Below are 25,012 nucleotides of genomic sequence, written 5' to 3'. Positions count from 1 at the left end.
TAGGGGGTCCTGCTAGCTGCTTCTTGTTGCTGAGGTTAACAAACCTCTGTTTAGGACCTTCATGCAGGATGTTAGGGTAACAGGTCTATAGTCACTGATGTTGGTTGGCTGAGTCTTTTTTTTTTGCACTGGAACAAGTCAGGAGCCTTGCAGAGAGACGCTGGAGTCCGAGATATTATCCTGAAGCCATAATGCTGCATTGCCGATATTTTGACTAGGTCCTTGCTATGGCTTGGAGTAACATATTTCCTAAAGATCTCACATTGATAACGATTGAGTGAAGAATTGGCTTCAATTTCTTGTTCCTCTCTCGTTTCCTTGCTCCCATCCGCCACCTTTTCAGCTCAGCTGGTATCAATAAAAGTAGTTGATGCATTTTTTCAGCTTCAGATGTTAATTAGCTGCTCCTTGGTATAAAAAAACAACTTCTTATGGTTGCTGTGGTTACGGATCTGGGCAAATATAGGGGGAAAAAATATCAGTAAAATCTTTCCAGTTTCACAGCATTAAAGACCAAAAGCGTAAAACATCAGACAAAATAAACTCTGATCCACAAATGTAGAAACTAAAGTTGTATAGGCTAGTAAAAAAGAATATCAGAATTAAGCTAGAAGATCTGCTCCAATGTGCAACCACCCTAACAAGTGCAATTCTAAAATATTATGTTACATCATCAGAAAAAAATACAGGGTATAGCTGTTTTCAAAATTTTAATATGACTCTGCAGCTCTCCTTCAATTTACTGTAACAGTGACATATTATCCTTTGCTGTGCCAGTTGGCGGTGCCTGGATGAAGCTCCAGTTAGGCCCAGATGGCAGCAATGGGATTCTCCCAGATTGACTGAGTTTGACCACAGTCTGTGAGTAAACAGGAAGCAGGCCAGCCTGTCAGTGCAAGTCTTCTTTCTCTCTCTGCCTATGGGGCTTTCTTCATGTCTTATCATTTTGACATTTATCAGATTACATGAATAAACCTCCCAGGACTGAAATGGCCTTCATATGAATCTAATAATAGGGCATAATCTATGGGCACAAATTCCAGTCAAATATATTTTGTGCTTATAAATCAGAATGTGTGGTTATGAATTGGTTTTTCTCACCTTGTAAATCAATTGCACATATTAATCTAGTGGATATTTATTTTTATGTTGCCCAGCAATGGAAAAACTGCAAGCATTCCCTCAATGCTTATATTAGATGTTTAGGAGGTGAAATTTAATACTGAAATACTGAAAAATAGAAATAGCCTACTTAAAAAATAGTGTCAAGAGTATAGTTTTTTCATGTGTTTTAATCCTATTCAGTTCAACTGAAAAAATATATTTTTTAATCCCAGCTCTGGATCTGGAGAAGTCTCTGACTGAAGACTCTTTCTTTTTGTCTAAAGTCGTAGGGAAGTCATATTAAAATTTCAAATCATTCTGGCTTAAACATGTATATAAATGTACTCTTTATCAGACTATATTGTCCCAAAATTTAAAAAATTTCAATAAAAAAAATCCTGTCTTAAAATCTTCCCTAGAACTTTAAAAATTACATGAATAAACCTCCTAGGATTGAAATGACCTTCATATGAATCTAATAATAGGGCATAATCTATGGGCACAAATTCCAGTCAAATATACCTCTTTAAAAATCTGTCCATAATCTTCTTAACTTTTTGAAGAATTCCTCTGTGTGAAATAAACTAAAACAAAATATTTGAAAAAAAAAAAAAAAATGGGATAAAAAAAAAAAATATATATATATATAGCACAACATTGAGAGGGTAGCTTTCAGAACAAACCGACAATGGTCGCTGCATTTCATCATTCTGCAGTTGAAATATAAAAAAGATGAAATGTATTTTCGTTTTAATTAAGTAAAATAGTAATAGCAAGTGCTTTGGTCTGTGAAAGGTGCTACATATATAAATAAAGCTTATTTACTTATTTAACTTTGACAAAACACACTTGAAAATGGTCCAATCTACATTTTAGACATTTTCCATTCTTTTTTTTTTTTTTTTTTTTGTCTGAGAGCTTAAAAATAAAAACAACCAAACAAAAAACAAAGCAGAGATCTTTTTCTGAAACTATTTATTGTGATGGCTGGGCTGTGTTTTTTAAACAGAGCAGCTGCATTGTTGGATTTATGTTAGACAGTGCCATGCAGAGATCACTCTCAATCCTGAGAAGTCGTGATTGCCTTTTTTTTAATGTATTTCAGTGCAGAAAAGGTCCTTTCAGGCAGATGAAGCCTGTTTTGGTGAAGCCTATTTATGCCTGACAGTAACTAATTTTGATTAACAAAATGCCTGTTTGATACTGCATGCTCTGCTTCTAATGTCTAGTCAGAAGCCACATTCATTTTGCACATATATAATTTTCCAAACGATTTGGTGACCCATAGAAATCATTTTGCAACCCCAAGGTTGGGAAAGGCTGTTCTAGAGTAGTTCCTATAATAGTGTTGCCCTTCTTTGCTAGCTTGTTGAGCATTTGTAAGTCAATTGCTCTGATGCTGTTATCCCAGCAGATGATGAAGGAGCAGATCACACTCTCCACCACAGACTTAAAGAAGATATTTAGGTTATTGTTGCAAATGCAGAAGGACCTAATCTTCCTTACTACAGCCTGCTCTGTTCCTTAATGTAGACAGCTTCACAGTTCCATCTCCAGTCTAACTTATTGTCCAGGTGAATACCAAGGTATTTATATTCTTCCACATATTCTCTAATGACGCTAATAGTAATCAAATTCTTGATGTATCTTCTGAAATCTACTGTCATCTCCCTTGTTTAGTCTTCATTCAGGATCAGATAATCATTTCCACACCATACCACTAGCTACCAATACTCAGCTTCTTGTCCATCAGTGATCCACCCCTGTAGCTAACAGGACTCTGGTACTGGAAGTCAGAGGCGTATGGAGGGGAAAGAAATGGTGTTGATTCTGTACTGCTGACTTCTTGATTAGACATTTGACCTTTCCATCTAACAAACAGTGGTCTATTTGTCAGAAAAAAAAAAAAAAACCCTGATCCACAAACAGAGGAACTAACGTTCTTTCAAAAAAGAAAATCAGAGTCAAGCCAACAAAGCTACTCCAAAATGCAGCCACCTTTTTTGTTGTTTTTTTTACATTGGGCCCTTGATTTTACGTTATTACATGTTCTACTCACCCATATGAGTTTTGTGTCATTTGGAGCTGTTCTGAAGATATTCAGTTAGGTTATATCCAAGTAATGTCTTCCTATAAGGAACGAGTTGAAAAGTATGAATTCTCTATAGTTTTTCACATTTTGTTACATTACTATCTTTCAGTGTATATAATTGGAAATGTATGTAATGGACTAATAAAAAAGGTTGTGTGTGATGCTAAAAGACAAATTATTCAAATGAATAAAAAGGACCAGGTCTAAATTGCCATTGTTTAGAAACAAAGCAAACTTCAATTTTAAATCAGATACCATTCAGAGTTTAGCAAATTAATAAAACATCACTTTTGAAATAACTGTCAAAAAAAAAAACTACTCAAAGGTTGAGCAACAATTTTGTTTTCTCACACGTGAATTACTGCCTTCAAATCAGACTCATTTAGGAACTAAAACAAGTTTGTTTATTTTTTTAAACAGTGCCATTTTTTCACACATTGTGATGCAAAGCAAAATGAATGGTGCAAGGTAAGGTTTTAAAGCTATTGCAAAAGCAGGATGAAGGTTCTTCATGTGCAGAGAAAATTCTAAAAGAAGAACGTTCAGATTACCACTTTAAAAGAGTAAGAATACATATTATTTTTTTAAACATTTCAACTGCATATTTTTGTATTCAAACTTGCTTAAATTGCTTTCAAAAGCCTCTTAAATAGAAACACTGGGAACATGTTACAAGAAATGATTCACTTAACACTATTTGTAACACATTGTTGGTCTGAATATCTTTTGAAAGGCCAAGTTTTGCCTACAAACCCTATTTCTGTCCATCTGGATTCAGATCATTTTGCCCACAGCTACTATTTTAGGACGATCAGATTTACAGAGCTGAAAAGGAATGTGCTGTGGCTCACAAGACTGTACACTTTTGAAAAGTACACTTATTTCAGACACCAAATTGTAACCTCTATACGGTTTATTCATAATTTCTATGTTCCCTCTGGGTACAACACATTTAGCAGACCACCAAGTCTGTTTAGTATCTTTGCACCACTGGACAGGTGTATCTCATTTAGTGCATTTAGTTTTTAGATACAACTGGATTATATCTATAAATTGAGGATAACAAAAAAATGCTCTAAGTTAGTATGTGGGTTGGCTATGGGTGATAAGTATATCATGTTCGCTAAAGGCAGTTATGATATAAGTTTAATTCAGCTTAGTACAGTGAAAGTTATTGAAACCAATGCACTGGCATAAATAAAATGTTTTTCAATTAAATGTGAATTATTCCAATGCAGCCCATGAAACCAGACTCAAAAACCTCCCACACTTTTAACAAAAAAGACTGTCTTTAAATAAAAATTTTTAAAAAGCGCATGGTGTTTGGAACCGATTTGAAAATGTCATCTGAATTTATAATGTGTTCGTATTTGAGACAATCTTGGGGCTGAACTGTCATCAATACTAATTCCTTTTTTTAAGTGGAAAAAAAAGTACCATTAACACAGACAGCAACACTGATACACACTCAAGTGTGCGAACACAATCTATTCCCAGAGAGACAATAAGAGTATGAGATGAGACCCTGCAGGTAGCAGGATGTCATGCAGTGAGCTGACAGCTTGGTGCAAAGCCAAGGAAAAGAGTTGTGTCGTTAAATCACTGAAGCCTTAACTGTTGCTTTGTGTTGAAATCATCTTTAAGTTAATGTTGCCAAGCAACAAATAGAGTCTTAGCCAGTTAGAGGTAGCACAGCCAAAAATTGCTTGGCAATGAAATTCTGCAAAACAAAAGAGGAACTGAAGCATCAGAAGCTTTTAGAGAGATTTAAAATTCAGAAAAATAGAATTAAGGACATTAAAGTCGAAAGCCAATCATATATTTTTACCTAATAAAGTTGGGTGATAAATTGATAAATATTTCCAAAAATATGACCTTTTCTTAAAGTCTAAATGCCTTACACCTTGGATAAATTGAAAAAAAAAAGTAACAATGTGCTGTCAATGCGTTAAACCAAAATAGTTTTCTAGAAAAAAAAAATTTTCCTAAAACAATATACTATAAAGAGTAGTAAACCATTTCTGCATTTTCAGCATTATGTTTCCTTGCCTGGGAGATTAAATTTACTTGTAATTTTTTGGGATTATTTAACAGGGACATTTTTCATTTACAGGTTTTTCCTGAAATGTAGGATAGTCATGCAACAGGCCGTTATAATGGTCCTCAGTGTGTGTTGAACATTCACAGAGAAATGGCTTTGCAGGCAATTTTAGACTAATAGATTTATGAACCTTTGTTTTATCTGTTCTTGCAGCGCTTTAGATTTGGAAATGATGCCTGCTTAGTTTGTTGTGCAGAAACTCCAGCTGGGGTGAATTATTATTATTTAATAAAAATAATAGTAATAATAATAATAATAATAATAATAATTTGCTCAGAATGCTGGATCTTCTTTATTATTCCCATACCTGATTCAGCTAATTATTCAGTATCAGAGCAGATATTGAGAGCTATACATGGATCACTAGTAATTAGAGATAATTAACAACTAAACCAATGTATGCATATATAAATATTACAAAGAAAACTAATTGATTAAAGGTATAGAATAATTCATTTTGAACTGGTCCTGTTGCCTGCCTTTCTTTGGCCACTCCTCAGTGCACATTGGTCCCAGTTTGACCAACTCTACAAAAATGCTCTGACTCTGTGAATAATAAAACCTTTTCCTGACTTTCAGAATTCATTTTGTAACTTTGCGAGATGTCCTGATGTCACTCATAGCCAGCTTTGGAACATATATATGATTTGAAAGCATCAAAACAGATATGAATCTTCAACAGTGGAGATAAGAGAGATTCAACCAGAAGCTAAAGCCCTGCTTAGCATTAGCCTCTAAGTGTGCAATGTTTGCAAAGCAATGTTTAAGAACTTGAGGAACACCACATATATACAGGTGCATGTTACTAGGCATCACTAAGAGTTAAAGAAAACGGAGCAGCCAACTTTCAAGAAACTAACACACACCGTAGTGACTTAACAAACTGCTAACTATAAGCAAGCAAAGGACCAGGTCTATAAACTGCCTGATCACCAAAGACTTACAGAATTATATTGTTATAAAGAACAAGGGGTTCATCTACATGCTTCTGCATGTGCACCATAACATCCTGTTCCAAGTTTTTCATTAGCTGCTTAAATCCACTGTTTATGTGATGCAAGAAAATTACACTGCCGCAAATGCCAATGCCATGTTTCACACCATCGTTAAAAAATGGAAACAGAATGTCACAGTTCTGATTGTGACTGATATTGCTGCCAACATGCTCACCATCACATGGGTTTACACCTTGACACTTTAGAATTGATATTTGAATCAAATCATAGCCTTCAAAAATCAGGATGAATTTGAATATTGAGATAATGAAAGAATCCCATTCCTATTGGCCATGCTCTTATATGCATACAGGACAAAAATATCTGAATAATTTAATTAAAAATGACCTAATACATTTCCAGAGCACAATTCGGGGGTTTTAAAAAGTAAATATTTCTAATTTAATTTGCCAACATGAAACTTTATTTCTATGAGTTCCCTGGAAAAAATAAATCAAACTTAAACCCTTTCGACAATTCATACTTGATGAGGAGACAAAACAGGCTTATCATATCAGACTGTGGAGGCTTGAGTTTTTTTTAAAGTGCACAAAGTGGCGAAAAATTTCAAATGAATTGAAATAAATGTAAAATACCAGAGCAATTACATTTTTGTAATTGAAATGATGAAATATAAAGTTTAATTTACGCAGCAGCAACTAACTTCTTTAAAAACTTGATGACGTGGCATGCAATAAAAATTTGTTTGACACCCCTGCACAACAATGAACTAACAAAACCTGGTACATTTCTTTTACCACATTGCCAAACAAATAACAACAGACATTTTTTTGCTCTAGTTAAATATAAAATACTGAACTTGACAGAAAAACGCGAAAAATTCAGCTAGATATTCAGAATATCTACTTTAGAGCTCTATCAACTAAGTAGAAATATATATGCACAATATTTTTAATGCCTGTTGTAGCTCTTGTGCACATTTAAAATGTGTACCGTATTATAACTGTACCTAAAAACCCCATTTATTTTTAAATTGAATTAAAAAGATGACTGTGAAAGGTGCAGTTGTCCAGTTTTCTTTCTAAGCAGTAAAAAGTACATTTAAAGTCACATGGATATTTTATGAAAAGTAAATGAGCAGAACATCCATGTTAAGGTATGTGCTGAATTTATTCAAAATGAGTAGCACAAAGAACTTTGAAGCTATTATTGTTGCTAACTACAATATGCCACAAGTACACATTTTCTCATAATCAGTCTTTGATGCAAATAACACCATATTTCTGTGTTTTTTAGTTCTCTCTAATAACTATTTTCTAATGTCCTCTGCCATTCTTTGAATCCATGTGTTAATACTTTATTGTGTATCAATTGGCACTTTGTGAATGGATGTTGCTAGGTAACTAGAGAGCAGTGAAGCATGGTAACCTGTCTTGTATTTGGCTGGTGACAAATTGAAACGAGAGCTTTAAGTTCTGGAAAATAGCATATATATCTTTATGAATGTTTGTATTTGTGTTGTTATTTTGATGTATTATCACAGCAGGAAATAATTATAGTTGAGGAAAACAATTAGCTAAAGGTACACGTTGAACTTACTTCCTTTTCCAGCACAAAGAGGATTTTGGAATCCGAGTTGAGTTAGTGTTGATCGCAGAAGCTTATATTGCAATCATACACTGATCTTTAGAGTTGTTACTAGATGGATGTATGTCTCATCTCCTAGAGGAAAATCTAAAATGCTGGAATTATGTCTGCTTTTGCACTGCTTTTTAGCTTATCTTTCCCCATTTTTTACAGAAACTGCTCTTTTCCCCAGATCTATGGCATTCTAATATAAAAATCTTTTTTTTTCTGTTACTTCAGTGTGTTAAAAGTCACTGATCAGTATTCTTTGTCATCTAAATACTGTTAGCTAATAGCTAACAGTGAGTCAAATGTTTGTGTTGAATAATTTAGATTCAGTGGTGGAGATGTTTAAAGCACAATTAGGTTTTAAAACAATAGGCCCCATACAACAACATTTAAATTTGTTAGAAATAATTTATCTTTTTTTTTTCTCCAACCATGAGCTCTTAGAAATGTGCCACATCAAATTCCACAAACACTCTTGAGTTCAGTAAATGATAGTAAGTGATCCCTGTAAACCTCATGCATTTCACCTGTGCATGAGACTTACAAATCTGCATAATTACAGCTCTGATTATTCCATGTTAGGCTATGCTTTCCAACGCTCGTCAGATGGTCGTTATTCACAGACATGACATTGAAGATGAAGAAGAGAGACTTTACCAATTTAGACATCGAGGCTCTGCTGACTAAAAACTGAGCAGCATAATTAAAGGACAGGTAAAAGCCAAGCAGTCGGGGAATAAATTACTAAAGCTGTAAATGACGTGTCGCCTGTTGGCTTCACTGTTACAGAAGTAAGAAAAAAAATTATTTGATCTGAAAATGGGGTCAAAACACGTCTAGCAAAAGCATTACAGTCAACGAATGTAAATGCTTAAGATGAGTTCACCATCAACCAACATGACACAACGTTCTGCAGAATCTCCTTTTAGTTACACACGCATAAATGTAGCTACTGCACTTCTTCGGACCATGTCTGTCTTTCCTTCACTAAACTCTCCATTTACCTCATACAATACATAAGCGTAAACATGTTAACGATAAAACTCAGATTTTATTAATTAAGACAAACCCAAACCAAAACATTCCACATTTTTTTATTAATAACAAAGGTAAAGAGCTTCCATGGAGTAAAATTAATGCAAGTCAAGTTTTAGACAAATTTTAAGCAGCAACATATTGCTGATGTCATAATTTCTGGCACTAGTGCTGGTCTGATTCAAGTTTCAACACACCTGTCAGCTCCACCCTGTTTCCAATAAGCCTCTCTTTTATTCACCTGTTTACCTGACTATGTAACCACTCTCAGACCAGCCACTAGTGCAAGATTATTACAATCCGTTGGTTAGTTTAATCCAGTATTCCTGTTACCTTTTCTGCCTACCTGATTTTGTCAAAGTGGGATGGTGGTTTGACAGGACTCAAATGCAGGAAAAGATTGAGGTGGTTACTTGAATGTTTAATTTAACCAAAAGTTCAACAAAAGCAAAAATCCAAAACATAAATCCACAAAAATCCAAAAAATGCTCAAAACCAACAATACTCACAACCAGAAGGGAACAAAGTAATGACTACAAACCAGCAAAGAGTGTCTGAAGAGGAGGAGATTATATGGGAGTCAGAAACAAAGACCAGGCTAATTAGCAGATTGGGAGCAGGTGTGAACAGAGGCAAGAAGAGAGCTACGGAAAAGGAGTCTGACAAGAAGAGGGCAAACAGGAAACTCTAAGAACTCAAATACATTCAAAAACGTAGAACACAAGAATCAAAACAACACCAATGAAAACTCAAAATAAAACTTGAACAAAACCAAAACCATGACAATTCTGACCTGATCTTGCCTCCTGCTTCACTGAGCCTGCCTGAACCCTTTCAGACCTGTCTTAGTGTGTTTTTTTTAATCTCTGATCTGTTTTCTGTGCCCTGACTTCATTCTCGTATTCTATGGGTCTTGGATCATCTGGCTCTGACTCTTGACCGGCTCTCGGATTCTGTACTCTGGTTTGTCCCCTTGACATTCTGCCTGTCTCTGCTCTCATGGATCTGACCCTGTATTCCTCCAATCCTGTCCGAATGGAATCAGGAATCCTCGTAGGTACACCAGTGACGTCAGCCGGCATCTTCAGAAACTATCAAAGTTTTTCCTGAAAACACTGAGAAGGTTAGTTCACCAGTGTCCAACACAAAAAAGTTTCCCTCTGCTACTGTTTGGTCTCTCAATTGTCCAATCTTCTTTCAGAAGTGAATCCCTCCCAACCTGTGGCAGTTTCACATTCCAATTAATTGTTAAAATGTATCTCTTTCTGGTTGAATCTTCTGTCTTCCATTTTTTGATTGTTACAGCTGAACCTCAATTCACAAGAACGTGAGTATGGACTTGTGTTCTTGCCAAGTACTGTATGTTCTTGAGAAGAAAACAGGAAAGTATGCAATTGGGGCGAACAGGAGCACGCAGTATAAATATGGGTCTATTGGAACAGAACCGTAGTCATGACATCACCACATGCTCGCCTAGTCTGGACCTGCATTTCACCTCCTGTGATTAATAGTCTCTAGATAATAATTAATTGTGACTTTTTTTATTTCGTGGGGGAATAGTAATTAACACAGTAAGATAAACACAAATAGAATGAATATTTAGACAATAAAACAAATAAATTGCCATCATAGCCAGCGGTCTTCAGATACAGCTAGGCCGAGAGAGGGCTGCTGCAGGCGGGCTAGGATTAGACCTGGCTGCTTTTACCCTCGGAGGACCGCATTCCTCTCAACTTCATAAAAAAAAATTTAATTACACATTAAATCAGTAAATGGACCATTTAGTGATGCTTAAAAGTAAAGTATTCTTGCCTCAAATTACCTTAAAACTTACTGTTATTGAACAACAGCAACAGAAAACAGAACTTTTAACCTAATACTCTGAGCTCTGTGAGCGCTCCATTGAAAGCTGCTGCTGCCGCAGTGCATGCTGGGACAGCTGTCAAATCTCAAGACCGGACTAGTCTGCTTAGATGCATACCAGGTAAATACGGAGGGGTAAGAAAAACATCCAGGGACTTTATTGGTTCGCGGTCTGCTGTTCTTTTGAATTGGAACAGTACTAGGGCTGAGGCTGATGTCCTTTCACAAGTACACAAGCACATGAGAATGCACAAGTACCAGAGGCGCACCTTGTCAACAGGCAAACCAAGCAACTGCTTGGAGCCCCGAGAGCCAGCTACTGTACACCCGGTAGATAAACAGCAACAGGCGAGCATGAAGTGGCAATGCTATAGTGACTGAGGAGATGCGCAACTGCATATAAAATTTCGATTGAATGGAATGTTGATTGACATTGGCTCTGCCCAGTCAAAATCCAGCCCAGCCCAGGTGGATAACTTCCCTTAATAAAAATGAACGAAGCCTAGCGAATGGGTGACGTACTATTTGTTTTTATTTTATTATAAATTATTTTAATTTATTAGTTTATTCTTTACTTTTACTCTTTTATATTTCCCAAAATCACAAGGTTGTTCATGTTTAGAACATTTGGAATAAAAAAAAAGGTTTTATTTAATACATTTTTCATTGGTGTCAGATTATTTATAGCCTAACATAATGGTGATGAACACTGGTCAGTAGGGCCCCCTAGGATTTTTTGCTTGGGGCCCCCACAGACTCTAGAATCACCTCTGACAAGTACACATATTGAGAAACAGCCCTCCTCTCTGAAAATTATATCAACTTTCTGTTCTATATAGTATTTCATAGTAGCTTGATCCCGCATACAGCTCACTGACTGCATTTTCTCTTGAAATGTTAATTTAAACTAGAATCCCCTGGATACCGATTTCCCAGCTACAAGTGTAGTAACCAATAAGTCTGTCATCAGTGAATAAAAATATAAGTTATGTAATTTAGCCAAATTTATACTGGATTTTAAAAATGACTATTGCTTCTACTGTATGTAATAAGGAATTTAGATATCCAAACTAGGTTTGGATAAAAGCTTGCTGATTGTGGAAGAAATTTGTTCATGCCAGCGAGAAGATTTGAAATAGGAGAAAAATTGTAAATGCAACATTTTCTCCTTGATGACTCATACAAAATATTTAGGATCAAAGTGGTTTGTACAAACGCTTCTTGCATGAGGTACAATATTCTAACATGGGTGTTACCCACAGGCCATTTTAACCTATCATGGACCATAAGAGCATCAATCAGAGAGGCAGAGAGGAGATGCCTTCAGTAGCTACAGAGGAGCTGCAGACATCCACAGTTCAGGTGGTGTATCCTGTAAATCATGTTTTTAGAGGGGGGACTGGAAAGAGACATATTGTTAAAAGCGAATAAAAGTCATTTTTAAAGGTTTCCACAATCCATGTGGGAGACGTGGTAAACATACACTAAAGGTATTCTGGTCAAATTAGAATAATGAGGTAATCTTTTCAAACATACATACAGGCAATGATGTTATTTAGATGGAATAATAGTTATGCAGTAAAATAGGGAATTTCGATGATAATGTGGTTTCCTACTAGGTCTGAATGATCTTGACTATAGATGTGGAACATACCATAAGTGAGCAAAAATGTGCTGGAGACATGTCCCAAAAGTGTATGATGCTTTTTGCGTGCACAAGATAAGGCAGTCTTGCTTTATAATACTACTAATCTATGCTTAAATTTTTTTTTTATTATATGCATTTTTAATGTAAAAATCTTGCTCTAGGGACAAAACTATTTGCATAGAAGAAATTTGAGTTTTCTTTCCCCTCTTAGCACATTATCTCACACATTCTGCTTCTCTCTCTCTCTGAGCCTCCTCTCTCCTTCTGACTTGCGTCAGCACTTCTGCCTGCTGATGAATATATGAATGAAATTATTGCAGAGAACCACACACATACACATCGCCCCACCACTACAAACATACACACAATTTTTTTTTACAGTAAATTCACCGCATGAGCTCATAAACAAATAAATATATAACTTTTAGCTCCAGCTCTTCAGCACTGAAATGAGCCGAGTTTCTAAATAAAAAAAGGGTGTAAGAAGACTGCTTTCCCATCAGCCAATTTTCTTTTTACCTTTTACTTTTCTTTCATCTCAAGCAAATATTCAGCACTCTGTGTTCAGAAGAAAAAAAACATGTTGACTGGCCCTTAGATCCGAGAAATGATGAATGAAGGACAAAAGCCAACACTGGAGGGATTGTTAGGAGGAGCAAATTAAAGCTCCATAGAAGAAAGATCACCAATCTGTGGAAAGAAACTCTGAGGGAAAAATGAAACCTTAATGCCTTAAAGTTGTCCCTCATTTCTTGTATTTTATGTTCCTTTGGAATCCTTTAATTTCATTCTTTCTTGTTTTGTCTCAGTTCTTCCTTCATTTTGCTGTTTCTATGGCAACCATTTGTGCAATCACAGAGGAAGAAATGATACCTGAGGGAAGCAAGCAAAGACAGCCAAAGAGCAAACAGACAGAGGAAGATTGATATGGCGCAACCAGAGGAAAACATTTGTCCCTAAACCTTTAGAGCACATTAATACAAATATTCTGTAAAATATCATTAAAAGGGAAGATATGAAGAAATTAAATGTACCTGTACTTTATAGTGCATTACTAGGGGTTTAAGGTTGTATTTCAGAAACTGATCCACAGGGATCTGGGCAGTTCTATGCTTTGTTGATGTGAGAATTCAGAAGATGAAATTAATAGACTGGATCTAGTATCTGATGGAAAGGCAACAGAAGGAGATTGACTACCTGAGCAGTGGACCATACATGCCAGCTAGAAACAGGAGATGTAGGCTACAATTCACACAGAGTTACCAAAATTGGACATTTACTGATTGGAAAACACAGTCTCTTCTAATAAATCTTAATTATGGCTTTGACAGTAAGGCAATGGAACAATGGGAATTTGTCTTTAAAAGGAAGAACACTCTCCTCTAAGACATCAGGTCTCCTAACTTGAATAAAGGCGCTATATAAGTACATGCCATCATTCCTTTGATCCTACAAACTCCCCATCCTTCATTAACAGTGAGTGCTCCTTCTGCTGTCTTGTCCGTTTATAACACTGACTCATCTGAATCCAACAACAGCACTCCAGGTGTTACTAGCACAATCTGCATGCTTCTTCCTACCTGCCAACAGCTCATTGCCATGTTTTGGTTTAGCTACCTCTCAACATGGGCACATCTACCGTGAATATTAGCTTATCACCATGCTTCTGTCAGAAGTAGCATGCAGAGGAACCAGGAGAATAATCCAAGCCGAGGTCAGAAGACAGGACCGAGGTCGACAACATGTGGAATCCAGGTAACAGCTCGGAAACACAGGATGGGCAAACAGAGCAAACAGTCCAAAACTTAGAACTTAGAAACAGGTCAGAAACAGCAAGAACATCATACAAACAGGAATGCTAGAGTTAGTCTCTCTAGGAGCTCAAATAATCTGGCACCAATGGCTGGGAACCGGAGGCATAAATAACAGCAGGAACAGGTGGATCTGATAAGAGATAATGAGCGCAGGGTGGAGCAAAGCAGATAAGAGAAAAAGGAGTAAAACGCAGCCTATGGTGTCAAGATCAAGACAGCTTCAGGCTGCTCCTGTTGGTGAAATGTTATGTGGGAGATATTTTCCTGGCTCACTTTAAGCCCGTAGTAAACCACAGCCATCTATTACTGACTGCGTCCATTCCTTTTATACAGTGTACCCATCTTTGGTTGATTGCTTCCAGTAAATGAGGAAGCTCCTCATCTGTGCATCCTTTAATTGACAAAAAAAGAGAAACATAACCTTTCCAACGATGCTTCCAAATTTTTGGGTGCTTGGGATTAAACCATCAAGATTCCCTCTTCAATGTAACTAAACCAAATGCCCTGAGCCACTGCTCCTCTAAAAGGAAACAGAATATGAAAACAGAGATTAAAGAAAACATCTGTTACAGTTAATTATTAATATGTAATCGACTTTGTTCTGTCTACTGAAGTGTAAAAGTTTTTTAAGAGTGTTTTGGGACAACCTTATTTCGGCCACTTCTACATGTACAATGGTCTAACAATAAATAATTTAAAAAAAAAAACCTTAGCTCTTCTCTGTTTAGACTATGCAGTGACAAACGATTAGAGTGCACACAGAAAGTGCTTTAACCTAGTTTTTCTGTAATCTGTCTGATGAAACACATGTGGTTATGCTTTAACCAATGCAGCTGATAAAACAGACCACATAAAAGCTAAAATTCTACTTTCATCTTCTGTCATGGGAATACTTTTCATGTTTCCAAGTACCGGTAACAAAAACTAGCTTATTTGATAGAAAAGGCCGAAAAGAGGCTTTTTATCCTGTAAACGTTATGTCTATGTCACTTGATATCAAGAGATATTATTTAAAGCTAAGATGTAGAAACAGGAATGGACTACCTGGGTAAATGACACATTAAGATTGTTAACAATTAAGATAGGATAAAACGTATGAGAAGAATGCATGGGTAAAGAAAGTTAGAAAACAAAAAGGTGAAGGAATAGAATAGAAACAAAAGAAAGCAAAATGAAACATAAATATGGGTAAAGCCTTTTACTTTCAGAACATTATATATGGATTTTTTTGTTGTTGCTGCCGTTAAGTATAAGTATACAACAGACTAAATCTGCTAATATTCCCAAAATATTGCAGCCTGCTGTTTCAACTGCAGCACCAGCACTTTTACCATTTGCTTACGTTTTGTTTATATGTAAACAGTTTGTAACTGACTCAGTTTATAATTCTGCTCTCATTATCTATAAATACACAAACAAATGTAAACAGAATATGAGTCAAAATGTCTATTATTTTTCCTCACACTGTGCAAAGATTATCCCAAGTTTGGCAGATTTGGATATCTCTCTCAGCCTGCTACAGGTGATCTCATTGATTTAGTTTTAAGCTCTGGCTTGGCAATTCCAAAACTTTCATTTTATCTGGTAGATATATTCTTATGTTAATTTGATTGCATTCTTTGACTTGGAGAGAAGATGAAATAAATTAATCCTCAGCATTTTAGCTGACTTCTTATGGGTTACTGTCAGAACCTGTCTTGACAAAAAGTCTAGTATTAATTAAGTCTGGACTGGAAATTTCCCCATTCTGGAAAAAAAACAAACTACAAAACCAGTCAAGTGCAGGGTTTAGGCCTGCCAGGTTTAGAAAAATAAAATAAACTAAATATACAGCATCCAAAACTTAACAGGTACCAACAGAATGCAAATGTGGTGGCTTTTGAAGCAGTCCACAGTTGGAACCCCGGCCTGGAGCAAGCACTAAAGTCTACCTTCTAACATGAAAAACATTATGAGTCTATAAGTACAGTCTGATTCATTGTTTGTTTTCTATTGCTGTATAAATTTAAAGGAGATTTACCTGTAGACAGAACCTGATAAATAAAGCTTTCTGTTTCCTGTTTTTGGCTGCAAAGAAACTTCCAGCAGCAATACGTAGTCCTTGGGGCCAACCAAACCCTACGACACCCAGCTACAGGAGGTGAATTTTTTTCTGTATCCTTCCTGATTAGCTTCCGCAGATAATTATGATAAGGAGACAGAGGGGAAAAAATTACCTGGGCTACATTTACAACCAGAAATCTATGGTGACAGAAAAATTCTAAGACCCATACTTGCATGTGTCAAGCTTGATGTATGTACATTCATAATGATGAATATGTCTCTGATTAAAGCTGATATAAATAAGAATTAGATCTTAACTGTCAAGCCAAACTGTCAAGTTTTCTGTCCAACTGTTGTGTTTCTTTTTGTTTCTTTATCTCAATAGAATTTATCAATAGAACAATGTGCAGAATCTGCTTTTTTTTTTTTCTGTATGACCTCTTTTTTCCTGTCAAGCCTCTAAATAGAGGCCACTCGTGAAAGAAAAAAAAAAGAAAAATTAAAAGAACAGTTTCATTAACATTTAATTTAGAGCGATCGTAACAATTGCTAGCAATGGTGGTACTTAAAGTAACAAAAAATGTAAACAATGATAATAATTTCTTGCTCATTAGCTAGCTTGTATTTTTGTTTTGTTTTTTGGGGAAAAATTCTAATTGGTATAATTTTTAATACCTGTATGTAAAAACATGCTACTTAGATATAAGATAAGTTACCTTTACCAGAGGTACAGATAAGTTTGAAGGATTTAGTTTATTATTGCCATTAATCTAGTAATAACAACCACTTCTGTGTATTTCCTCAAAATGAGACTATTATAAATTTTGAGCCTACTTAGTTTAAAGTAATTTAGCTAAATAGACATTTTAAACCTACCTCAAAGTATTTTACATTATTGTAATATTCAATATTGTTAGTTTCCTGTAAAATATGTATATACGATATATGATGCAAATCTTAGATTGAATAAAGTTCAACATTGCTATTGATGTTTTTTTTTTATTAATTAAATTCAATAATTATATATTAGAGTGAGTGATGATTTCATCATGTCTGTAAAAGCAGCAGAAAACTGTATTTAATTGACTGGAGAACTTGGTGCAAGCCTCGGCAGAACATTATTTTACAGGAGGAAAAAAAAGTGCATAAACCATGACTCATTCTATTTGATCAAGTTATTTTGTGCCTCTGCTACAATTTCTGTGTGATATGCAGACTGTTTCATTCCAGCTTGATTGACAGTGTATTCAACAGCCCACCTTCTGTCTTGGAGAAAACTCTAAATTGCTTTCTTAAGGGGGATTAAGATAGGATTTTCTCATTCAGATGTTCCTGTAAAGAGGCCCCTGGAGTGAGTCATGCAGGAGGTGTTCATAAAAGCTATTAACTTTGTTCAGTTGAGCTTAGACTGAAGAGTTAGTCTCATGGGTTTTCATTTGCTACCGTTTTATTTGTTGTGGACTTCCCCAACAGCTGCGCCCCTTCATAGGCAAAGTCAGAGATTAGCTAAAATACTATTTTACAGAAAATTTAACATGGAAAATAAAATGCAAGTTTGAGTAATGATAGTATTGCTTTACACAATTTAAAACAACAGGTTATAGCATGTCAAGAAATTGTTATTTTTTTATTTTACATTCTAAAAATACAGCACTACATGTATGATATTACTTCTAGATATTTTTTTTCTCTTTTGTGTTTTGTAAATTATTGCAAAGTCATCTTAATGTAATGACCCTTCTGCTCTTAAGTCAGTCTTAAAAGAACACTCTTCACCGCTCTGTTGGTTAACATGTCAAGTATGTGAGCTGTCCAATCAGGCTGCAAGAGAGTTAAAGAGAGAGTTGAATGCCGTTCAGTGGATTACAGGAAAGTTAGGCAGATTATAGCAAAATTGCTGTATTTTATGTGTCAAGTACGTTAGGAGTCCCCTTAAGAAATCTTACAAGGGCACTGCTGTTTTGGTAAATATGCAAATTCCTAGAACAATATGGTTTTGCTTTTACCTCCATAATATTTTGCATTGTTTTAAAATGCAAAAACCTTTTCTTTTCATTCTTAAGCATCGTAAGATTTTAAATATTTAATGATGGCTCATCAAAGGAAATTTTTAATGAATATTTTAAAAGCTCTTCTTAAATCTTGTTTTTTTTTTTAAAGAGAAACAGAAATAACCAAAAGGGTTATTGTCAAGTCTGTTCTTCAGAGATAGTTGAAGCAGCTAGCCTAATTTTTCATGTAGTTTGATGATGAACAGTAATTTGCAATTATGTGTTAGATAGTTGGTGATGCCTTACTGAATTAACTGTTTTCATGTCTACTGAAGGGTTTTTTAATCTGATTTGTTCCTATCATCCTGACGATAATACGGTTATTGCTTTGCATAGCGCTTGTATCCCAGAATGAGGATGTGAAGCTACCAGTAACAAAAATCCAACATGCTTTTTTGCCACCTAGACTGTCATTGGAAGAAGGTTCTACGACTGATAGATTGGTCTAAGATGCCATCTAGTGATACAGAGAGGACCACCTCAGTCAAATCACTCTCTGTTTCCTGACTCAGCAGACACAGATGAGGAAGATAGGTTCCCATGGCAACAGCAGCCAGAGTGGAATAATACTTGAAAATGAAGAGTACGGTAGTTCAAGAAAAATTGAGGATGAAAAAAGGAAAATGCAGCAGGATTGATACAGCATAGTAGTGTTAAACACACTATGCTAGGAATAAACCACTAGTCTAGGCTGAGACCAAAAGGCTGAAAGGTCAAACTTTAACACTTGTTCTTTTCTAATTTAATGCTTTCAGTCAACACCTCATTCAATACTTCATTAAGGTCGGCATACCAGCAAAGCAAATGCTTACCTGCATGTTACCAAACCATCAAGCCAATTTCCGCTGAAGGACGATGAGGGAGAAGATAAAGTCGTTTTTCAAAGCTATATAAATGCCACCATCCAAATGAATGCTGCCTGACATAGTTTATTGGACATACCCTACGTCATGCTACTTGAAAATTAGTGACAAAAATAAACATATTTATGTTGAATGAACAATGATATAGAAATTTTTATTAAATTTTTTTTGCTTTTGCATGACCTTTAGTGGCAAACTGTATGGAGCTGATGGCTGCCGGCTCCATACAGACTACAATAATGCTACCTCAGTATTCGAATTGAGAGAAAATGTCCATTATATATAAATTAAATCTAGCATCAGAGAATCACAATAGTGTTATAGAAATATGTTTTTTAATAAAATCTAACTGTTTGGAGTGCTGGTGCGTACATTTGTGTATTTAGATAGATAGATAGATAGATAGATAGATAGATAGATAGATAGATAGATAGATAGATAGATAGATAGATAGATAGATAGATAGATAGATAGATAGATAGATAGATAGATAGATAGATAGATAGATAGATAGATAGATAGATAGATAGATAGATAGATAGATAGATAGATAGATAGATGTAAATATCTGTAGAAATAAATGCATTTGTACTGAAATCCGGAAGTGTACATTTGCAAGAAGGGCCATCAGTCACAGCCCCCAACCCATCCCCTGGTAGTTTCACTGTCTTTTAAATGGTAAATGGCATGTATATTACATAGCTTTTTTTTTTCAAATCATGAGACTTGACCAAAGCACTTTACATTACATTCAGTCATTCATGCCCACACTGATGGTTGCAAGCTACATTGTAGACATAGCAGCAAGGCTGCTGTACACTGGCGCCACCAGTCTCTCTGACCACCAGAAGTAGGCAATTCAGATGAAGTGTCTTGCCTAAGGACACAACGACATTGGAAACCGGAGCTGGGGCTTGAACCTACAACCCTCGGGTTGCAGAGAAACTCCTGCATCTCATGTCACTGTTGCCCAGGTTGCACCATCAAAATGCATCATGATGGTATAACCCAGGGCAATAGTGCTTTCAGACAGGCTCCAAAACCCCTTTGAAAGCTTTTTGCAAAAGTATTCACCCAGTTCACTTTTTATCTATTTTGGTCCTCCCAATAAATTAAATGTACGTACTAGTCATAGTTTTATGCAATGTAGTTTCACAGCATATTTTAAATTCCGCCCTTAGCTATGAAACCCTCAAAAGTTCTGGTCTAACAGTTACCTTCAAAAGTCATCTAATTAATAATATGAAGTTGACCTTTGTGCAATCATCTTTAATTGGAAAGTACATGACAACGCCACAAACCTGCGAAGACAGGGCCACCCAACAAAACCCACAGACAGAGCAAGAAAGGCATTTATTTAGAGAGGTAGCACAGACCAGAGGTAAGCCCAAAGGAGTTGTAGCATAGGCTGGAGTATCTGTTCATGCAGCAACAAGAAGCTGCATACACAGCTGGGTGTTCTTAGTAGAGTGACCAAAAAAAATTTACTTTTTGCTACAAAAAGAAAGAAGCCTTCAGAGTTAGCTATATAAAGCACTGACTTAATGGGTGATAGACAGTTATGCACTTCTGTTTGTAGTTTGCTTCAAAATAAATAAAATAATAGATCTTTAAAGTTATCTTGATATAATATAATTCAAATAATCCAGACTGTTTAATTCCAGGTTGTGAGGCAACAAAACATATAAAATGCTTTGGGGAGTTAATAGTTTTGTAAGGTACAGTACGTGTGTCCCACATTTCCATGGCTCATTAAAGTCACCTTACCTTATTATTGCATCTGTCCTTCTTCAATAGAGAGCTTTTTCTTTCAGTTCCCTAAGATAACGCTCACTTTTTTATAAAGATTTTCCTGTTGCATATTCATGCTTTTGTGGGTTGAAGGGTCTGAAAGAGCTACGTGCTTGTTTTGACTTTGCCTTTGTGAAAAATCAAAAATACCTCTTTGAAAAATATGTGTGAATGATTCAGATGAAGGCAGCAGTTAAGATGAAATGTTATTACATCTGTATTAGTTTTTTTCTTTTCCTTTTATGTTGTTTCAAACAAATGCCATTATTATATACCAGGAAGATAAAAATATTGAGAATTTGTTAAAATCAACTTATCCTTCTACTACAGTCTGATTAACACCTAGTTAAGGTAGAGATATTTGCAAACACATACCAGTACTGTGGGCCAAACAGGATTGAGATGTCGGTATATGAGGCTTTGGTCAGTCGGTCTGTCAGTCACCCTGGATATCAAAGGTGGGTGGAGCTTATATTCCCAGGTGGCGGTCTGTGGTTTGTATGGTTCATCTCGGCCTCCTTGAACTCCTCCCCCTGAGCAACTCCAAGGTTTTTATGGGTAGAACACTATGGGGAACACATTTTTGTCACACAGTTTGACTCTCCTAAACCCCACCTTGGCTTCTGGAAGATGACTCTGAGCTCTGTCTTCATATGGATTCCTGTATAAAGAGAGAAAAAAAAAAGTCATCCAGTTTGAGCTCAAAAACATGCAACATTAGATTGACATATATACACTGCTGAAAAAATAAAGGGAACAATCAGAAAACACATCCTGGATATGAATGAAGGGAAAAACTCTCATTGAATACTTTGCTCTGTACAAAGTTGAATGTGAAAACAAAATCACACAAAAATTTTCCCTGGATATCAAATGTATTTATTGATGGAGGCTTGGATTTGGAGTCATGCGCAAAATGAAAGCTGAAAAAGACACTACAGGCTGATCTGACTTTGGCTGGGTATTATGTTTGGCATCCACATGCCTGTATGACCTCCCTACAGAGCTTGGGCATTATTCTTATGAGTGGGTGGAAGGTCTCCTGAGGGATCCCCTCCCAGACCTGGACTAAAGCATTTGCCACCTCCTGGACAGTCTGTGGTGCAACATGACATTGGTGGATAGATCGAGACATGATGTTCCAGGTATGCTCAATCCAATTCAGGTCTAGGGAATGGGTGGGCCAGTCCATAGCTTCAATTCCTTCATCTCTTGCAAGCACATGGAGGTATGCGCATCCCTCCAAAGAAATACCACTCCACACCACTACTGACCCACTGCCAAACCAGTCCTGCTTAACGATGTTGCAGGCAGCAGATCACTGTCACATGTGCTCTGCGTGCACCTGCTTTCATCTCTGAAGAGCACAGGGTGCCAGTGGCAAATTTGCCAATCCTGGTGTCCTCTGGCAAATGCCAAGCATCCTGCATGGTGTTGGGCTGTGAGCATAACTCCCATATGTGGATGCCAAGCCATCATACCAACCTCATGGAGTCGGTTTCTAACCATTTTTGCAGACACATGCACATTTGTGGCCTACTGGAGGGCATTTTTCAGGGCTCTGGAAGTGCTACTCCTCTTCTTCCTTGCAAAAAGGCAAGTAGGGGACCTCCTCCTTGGTTGTTTCTCTCCTACAGCCTCCTCCACATCTCCTTGTAGCGCTTCCAGTCTCTGGACACTACACTGACAAACACACCAAACCTTCTTGCTACAGCTCACATTAATGTGCCATCTTGGATGTGCTGCTCTACCTGATCCACTTGTGTGGGTTGTAGAGTCCTACTCATGCCACCACCAGTGTGAAAGCACCACCAACATTCAAAAGTGACCAATAAATTAGCCAGAAAGCATCTGTACTATGAAGCAGTCTGTTGTCCCCACCTGCAGAACCACTCCTTTATTGAGTGTGTCTTGCTAATTGCCAATCATTTCCACCTGTTGTCTATTCCATTTTCACAACAGCATGTGAAATTGATTGTCAGTCAGTGTTGCTTCCTAAGTGGACAGATTGATTTCACAGAAGTTTGACTTAATTGAAGTTAAATTGGGTTGTTTTTGTGTTACCTATTTTTTTAAGCAGTGTATTTATTAACCAGTTGTTACTCAGACTGCAACAAACACTGTTAAATGTTTTTTTTATTGACTGCATTTATATATTTTTTTTATCAGGATCATGGCTTCATACATTTTTTTGTAATATCATGCAGCTCTACAACAGAATATTTGTCTCAGAGGTTTTAATTTGTCAGCTTGAAGAGAAACATCTTCTAACAGTCATGCATATCGAGGACATAGTTTGAGTAATATTTTGAGTGATCAAAACTGTCCCGCCAAACATAGATTACAGCTCACTTTAACATTAGTTCTTATATTAGACCTTCCTTGTAAATATCTCTGAAACAATAAATAGTAACATTAGCTGTTTGTTGCGATTGGTCCTTTAAACTAATTTACTTCAGTTTGCCCTCCCTTTCCTCCTACACTCTCCTTCCCTCTCTTTATCCCGTCCATCCTGGCAAACAAAGTGGGAGCCAAGGGTGAATTAATAAAGGAGCGAAAGTAGAGCACAACTCCCCGAGGTCTGCCTTTTCTGGGACGCTCACACAGAGAAAGAAACTAGACGCACAAATGACAACACTATCTACATAAATTCAAGCCCTGCATGGCTCTCTTGTGATGAAATGTAAAAAGGAAATCAGATGACACTAAGCGGTAACAAATCACATATGTCATCATTTGCCTTCAAGTAGTAAAATAAGAAGGAGCAAGATCAGAAAAAGATAAAGAGGTGGTGTTAAACCATGTTATTCCTTGTCTTTCATTCACACCCCTTACATTCATTTTCTTTTTTTTAAATATTGCTCATTTTCCTCTGTTGAATTTTGTATCTGTGTTCCATTTTTGGCCCTCCCATTCTCCTAACCTGCTTATGTTTTTTCTCCTCAAATATGATTTTCCCCTTGTATTTTATGTCATCCTTCTGGTATAATTTATTTTATGTTCTATTTCCCTGTATTTAAATTTTCATGACACAATTAACTAAGTAAAACTGAATATATAAATATATTAATAGATCATTTAAAAGGAAAGTTGTGAGTCACCTTGGTCATTATAATGGTCAACCAGAACAGTTGCAAGAATCATTTGATATTATTAAACCAGAAAAAAAAGTCTACATACCCACACAGCTGTAGTAACCAATACAAAAAACATGTTAATTCTTTGTTCTCTTGCAGAAGGGCAACATGTATTTATTTTATTTATTTGTCATAAATGTAACTGCAAGTTACAACAAATTAAATCTTGAGGCAAAGACTCATAATTTTGTAGAGCCACTTTTCTGCTGCAAGTGTTATGGGATAAGTCTCTACTGGTTTAGCACAACAAGATATTAGAAGAATAAAATGTCTGACTGTTCGCAATTGGAATAGCTCTTACATGTCAGATTTGGATGGCTGCATGAGTAAAAAACATTTCAAATTTAATCCCAAATTGTTATACATAGACCTTTATATGGCACAATCTATTTTCTGTTAACTGGCCATCTTGAAGTAAAGCATCCCCTCAGTATGATGTTACTATCCTTTTTAACAGTGGTGATTCTAATTATGCAACTTTGACTCATTTTGTAACATACATTATTTTAATATACCAAAGTAGTAGATCATCCAATTTGGTGTGTATATGTGAAAGACAGCCATAGGTGGCAGGATTTTATTTTGTCTGTTTGTTTGGCAGAGAAGGCTGATACTGTAGAGAGGCCCACATAGTTCTTCTAAGTAATAACATGATATATTCTCCCTGTTTGTTAATTAAATTGCATGTACAAAAGTCAACTAATGAGTCATATTCCCAATTTAAGTAAAAATTAATGTATTGGCACATACAGTCTGCTTTACCAACAAGAGAGTAAGTGTGGTCATTAACTGCTAAGAACAATAAAACCTGTTAACATTTCTGGCTAATTTAGTAAGCAAAAAAGAAATCTCTCAGGACTTTCATTGTAATTCAACACT

General features: G+C 36.1%; 1 protein-coding gene across 2 annotated transcripts in view; it reads right to left on the bottom strand.

Moving 5' to 3' along the window:
* lrrc7 (leucine rich repeat containing 7) overlaps positions 1 to 25,012 on the bottom strand; it is a 153,602-nt gene that overhangs the window by 98,380 nt on the left and 30,210 nt on the right. The window contains exons 2-3 of one of the 2 annotated variants that reach the window (XM_038287285.1): positions 21,612 to 21,657; positions 21,372 to 21,529 (exon numbers count right to left, since the gene is read on the bottom strand). The gene's annotated coding sequence lies outside the window, so the exon portion shown is untranslated. The remainder of the gene's footprint in view (positions 1 to 21,371; positions 21,530 to 21,611; positions 21,658 to 25,012) is intronic. The other variant, XM_038287294.1, reaches the window with a different exon arrangement.

The sequence above is a fragment of the Cyprinodon tularosa genome, unplaced genomic scaffold, assembly GCF_016077235.1.
Source record: "Cyprinodon tularosa strain WSP-4 unplaced genomic scaffold, ASM1607723v1 ctg106, whole genome shotgun sequence".
In the NCBI taxonomy this organism is placed as follows: domain Eukaryota; kingdom Metazoa; phylum Chordata; class Actinopteri; order Cyprinodontiformes; family Cyprinodontidae; genus Cyprinodon; species Cyprinodon tularosa.
The sequence above is the reverse complement of the archived record's forward strand: the minus strand, read 5'-3'. Positions and strand labels throughout refer to the sequence as shown.